A 6000-nucleotide genomic window follows, 5' to 3' on the forward strand; every position below is an offset into this window, starting at 1 on the left:
AAGGGTTAAGGGGCTAATACATATAATGTAAGTATAACACAAATGATACACAAATAACGTTGGTCATTCAAATGTTGTTTTTAATTTTTATAACAAAAATACACAAATATTTGAAAAAATTCAGAGGGAATTCTTTATAAAGCTTTAAAAATCATGCTAAATAAGTAATAAAAGCTTTACATTTATGTACATAGTATGTACCGTGCTCCAACAATAGCTCTGTGTTTGCAGCAACCAAAATTTTGTACTTTCCGAAGACCTCAATGGAGTTCCAAATAATTTAAAAATCGTAAGTTTTTTTTTAACGACGAAGAAGTTGTATTAAATGGGAATGGCATTCACTATGGTTGGCAATTAATGAAATCCTTTTAAGCTCAGAAACAATTGTGTTTTTCAAAGGTGGATAAGTCAAACAGCTCGTCAAACTATGGTTCCTCTTAAGAGATTTTTCTTTTTTATCTACGATTTGGGAAAAACAAAAAGGGTACGTTAGTTGTGCGATTCGTTAGTAAAATCAAATTAAGGTCACACTCAACATGGTATTAAAATTATTAATGATTGAAAGCGAGAGACGTTGATGCGTATCACAATAGTTAGGTATCCAGAAATTTTTAGGATACCTTTGGATTTTTGTTTACTTGTCAACGATCATCTGTGATTTAACATGGGATTACAATAACACAAAGGTATCCGGATACCTTAAAATATGTTTTCAGTGTATGGAGCCAATGTCTAACCAGATTTATAGCTTCACTTAAAACTTGTTATCTGGTGGACAAGTTTCTGAAGCTATAATTATGTTATATATACGTTTAAAATAACTTTCCTAAAGATAATTTTGAAATAAAAAAAGGGGGCCCAGCACGTAACACAATCCAATCGAATATTGGGAGTTTTTTTTTGCACAATCGAACGTGTTCAGTGGAGAGCGGGCGATTGAACAAAATAATTGGGCATTACTCGATTATATGATTGAGCTTGTTGAAATGAAGCAAAATTAATTTTTTTATGGTCGTTTTAATGTTTTTTTAGTTTTTTGTATGACTCAATTGAGTCCAAAAATATCTAGTTCTAAATATTTGTAGAAATCTTACATCTATCGTGTTATTGTTTCAGATTTAACTCTGAAACCGTCTTCTTCGACGGTATTCATGATTCCCTCTACCTTCACACTCTATGTGGTTCGGCGGGAGATTAATTTTTGACAAAAAAAAATATGGTTTTACTTACCGATTCTATAGTTCCTTTAAAAAATCGTTTTCTTGTGAAGAACTTACAAGCGAAGCCTCTATCATCTCTAAAAAAAAATCATTGTAAATCCATTACCCCCAGCAAAAACATAAATCACATCAAATCTATTTATACTTAAACTATGGTCCAATTAAGAAAAAAAAAAATCTTTTATTTTTTAGTTTATTGCACTTTTAGCTCCAGAGTATGTGAAGTAAATAAGGGTCTGATCGTTATTAAATTATAAAAAAAAAAACTAATATTAAGCGTGATACACGCACAATACATTCATAAAAATAAAACCATCCGAAATGCCCCTTTCTTAAATAATACAAAAACAAAAATCTAAACAGTTTTATGATTGTAAAGAAAACAAAAAAAAAATATAATAAAATAAAATATAAAAAATCGAAAAAAGGAACACCAAAGTCTTCCCTCTAAAGTGTTAAATAAAAAATTAAAAAATAAATAATATTACATATATTCTGTTTCTCTTTGTATCCTTTTTCACACTTCTCAATATATCTAGCGTTTCTCTATAAATATTACCACACATGCGCTAATTCATCACAAAACTAACGTGAAACAGTTTAATTAAATGAAAAATCTTAAAACATGTGTTTAGAATGGTACAAACTAACACCAACAAATCAATGCTAAAAAATAAAAAAAAAAACATTTAAATTAGTAAATAAACAAAAAGAAAAATGAAAAAAAATGACTTGTTTTGTATTAACTGTGTCTTGTAATTGTTAAGTATATACTATACTTCTACTACTATACATAATCAACTAGTAAAAATAAAACTTTTTATTATACTATATTACATCTTATACATATTTTATGAAAAATAAAATTTAAAAAAATGAAAAGCTAAAAAAAATTATGATTTCTATACCACATACACGTCCAAAAATCAAAATAAAAGATTGATAAAGACAAAGCGCGTCCCGCTTCCAAAAATCCTTTCCGATCCTTAGATCTTTTTACCAAAAACAAAAAAGAAATAAAACAATGTTTCCTTTATACTTCTTAATTATTTTTTCCTTTTTGAAAATATTAAAAAGCAACAAAAAAAAAAATAAAAAGCTAACGAAAAAACAGAAATGATATCTATATTATATACCTTTTAGATTAGAATAATCCTATCGATGTCTATTTTAGTGAAAAGAAAAGTAAAAAAAAAAAAAAAAAAAACAGAACAATTAAATCAATACACAACACACACACACGTAAATTATAGAGATTGAATAATGAATACATAAGACATATTTTGTAGCTTTAAGACGATGAGCCTTTTCTGAAAAGAAGAAAAAAAAAATTTAAAAAAACCATAAAATTAAAAACAAGAAAACCTAAAACAAAAAAATGTAAATAAACAGCTATTAATAAATTGATTACCTACATATATATACATGTATATGAAAATTTAAAAACGCTTGTAGTGATTTACAAAAATTAATAAAATAAATATACATACATACATATAACATTATTATGGTGTATATAGAAAAAAAAAATTGGTACACACACAAAAATCTTACGTAAATTCCTTAAAAATTGTGAATATTAACACTACATGTTTTCATTTTTTTATTGTTTTTGTGCAAATTAGTTGAGGAATTGATTGGTTATAGAATTTCTTTTCTACCCTCAAAAAAATCCGCAAAAAATTAGAAAGCGGAAAAAAATCTTAGAACTAGCAAGGAAATCCATTTGTGGTTTGACTCCTCAAAAGGGGATAAAATCACTTTCCACTTTTTTTTTAAACTCCGCTTTTAGTTTTTATATTTTTCTGAAAATGACAAAAAGTGTTTTCCTTCTTGAAAAGCCATTCCTCATTTCTGAAACTTGGTACTTCGTATATCCGGCTTTAGTGTGAGTTTCACGTGGAATTTTTTCTCCCAAAATATCTCCGAAATATCTACCAATGGAATTGCCGTTTTCCGCTAAATTAGTTTACTGTTAAAATGAAAGTATATTTTTCGTAATCTCCATACTAACGCCCTTCATTACATTTCGTGAAGAAATGGCAAATGATTTCTGACGCCAAAAAGCACCAAAGGCACCACTGTACGGCGCTGTTGTGATCTCGACGTTCGTTGTGTTGTCTTAAAATTCCGAGGCTAACTGAATGCTGCTGTTTTTGAATTTGCTTGTACAAGGAGTTTTTTTCTGCAATTCACAATAATAGAAAAGTGAAATTCAAATTTTTCGGGTGAAATCTTGTTCATGTGAAACAATAAAGCTGCTCCATAGTTAGTTGAATATCGAAAATGGTAGCACATTTCCCATGCCCCATGCGTGATGATCAGTAATATTTTATGCGACCATAAACATGCGATTCCAAAAACTTGTATTTTTGAAATATCGTATCGAAAAAGTTGCAATGTAACTTCTTGTTGAGAATACTTTTTTCTGTTAAATGAGTGTAATATTTTTTGATCCCTTATTAATCTTTGCATTTCAAAGAAATTATTAAAGCATAGGAAACTTAATGGACCATAGATGAGTCGTTTCCAGGTTTGAAATAAAACTTATAGGATCAACTGTAAAACTAAAAAAGTTATGGGCGACAAAGTTCAGGTAATTTCACTATTTGGGTCAGCCACGGAAATTTTGTGAACAATTGTTAAAATTTTTTGTTCGGCCACTATGGCGTATGCGTAAAATTTTTCCCTCCAAAAAAAATTAAAACACATTTTATCAGTGGCTGCAGAAATAAACCAATTAAGCAACGATTTATAATTCGAATTCCTAAACCTAATATTTGAAAAGCAAATTATGCGCAAAGTAGACATAAATCGCAAATGCGAGAGAATTGTACAACATGATTTTAACATTTGCTTTAAAGTGTATGCATTTACACAAGAAAAAAATGTCTACGTTTTTTAAACAGTTTGCTTAGCAAGGATTTTTAAGTTCGCGTTCTTGAACGTTTTGCTACACAAATGCATATGTATTACATGAGATATGCCATTACTAATTCACCCATATAATTTGTCACAATGGTGAGACTTCACATAGTCCACTTACTTGCTTAATTTTAATTATTTCACTAATTCCTGTAATAAGAATTGTTCACTTTTTTCAATTGAATATCCTAATTGAAGTAAAATTTTATTTAGTTGGAGATCCCAAGTCAGATGTTCGCAGTATTTTGAATCAGTATTTGCAAATTAAGTTAAAACATATTGACTACACATAATTGTAGCTGGTAATAATTGTCTTCATTTATTCTTCTAACTGATGCACCCGTATACGAAATATTTATTTAACTCTATGTTGTGTTTGGATTAAAAATTCTCAATAACCATGATATTCATCACAATTTGAAATAATCTGTTTATTTTTATCACAAACTCTACACATTCGCCTTACCATTACAGAATAACAATTTGTTCTCCATTGCAAAAATGTTTAATTGTTGAATTTGATTTTACACCTAAATGAAAAAAAAAACTCGGCTCGTGAGAAACAAAAATGTAACAAAAAAAATCTGTGTTCCCGTTTCCAATTTTTTTCGAAATGAAAATCAACACAAATGCATGATTGATTGTAATTATTATTGTTAAATTTAACTCTTAAGACATATTTAAATAAAATATTTGAATGAATGAAGTATAATTATTATTATTATTGAAATAAATACAAAAAGAAATAAAAAAAAACATAAAAATTGATTATAGATTTGATCCGTTCGGATCTGCGCAGGACTTAATAATTATTATTATTATTAGTATAAAATAAACAAAAAAAAACAAAAATACCTTTTTTGTAATGGATTTATTGTAATTATTTTGGATTGTTCTTGAAAAATGCTTTAAATAAATTTATTTTGAATACCAAATTGTGTGTTGGTGTTTGTATGTAGCCAATCAAGTACATTAGCAGAAGATAAACGATTTATGAGATAATGCTCAACTACAGTGGCCCCCCTATACATAAGAAAAAAACAAATTTTGTCTGAAGGTTTTTTTTATCCGCTTTGTAGTTTACTATTTTTTGTAGGTACGTTTAACATTTAATTAAAGAATGTTAAAAGTACAGACAATGTTAAAAAAAGACAATTCTTTTTAACTACAAACATAATCATCTAATTAATATTGTAGAAAGACAATTCAGATCAATATTTTTTTTCGAACTCAACGAATGTTCTACATTTTATTCGTTTTGACCTTATTATGTCTCGGTATTTCAATTAGAAAATATGAAGTTCGCCTCGTAATGCGGTCAAAATAAAGAAAACCATGTAAAAATATAATTTCTAAACCCCGAATCTCTTATAGACCCAACAACTTTGATTCGCTAAATTTTTCTAGCTTTTCGCAACCCATAATGGGTGCCTACTTTTTAAAAGAGAATTTAAGTAGTCGGAGTATTGGTTCAAAATGTAAATAAAGAGCAATCATGTTATTCTCAACATTTTGGTTAATAATGTTTTACCGTTAAATTGAGGCTTACTTTAATTTAACTATGGTCATCTTACTATCCCAGAGTTCTTAAAAGTAAATTTACAGCATCACGAGACATCCGGCCCTAACGAAGTATACGTCGAAGCGAAAAATTCTCCGATTTCATACGAAACATGCTTGGAGGTGTGCTTCCGACAAGCAAAAACTGTTCCGATTCGGATGAAATCGGACAAAATCCGCTCCGATGGATTACTTCGCTAGGGCCGAATAAGTTGAAAATCATCACAAGTAGTCTTTTTCGTTAATAAGTGGTTTCTCAGTTAATTTTACATACATCGACTTAGTTTCAGATGTT

Source organism: Episyrphus balteatus, chromosome 2, assembly GCF_945859705.1.
Source record: "Episyrphus balteatus chromosome 2, idEpiBalt1.1, whole genome shotgun sequence".
Lineage (NCBI taxonomy): Eukaryota > Metazoa > Arthropoda > Insecta > Diptera > Syrphidae > Episyrphus > Episyrphus balteatus.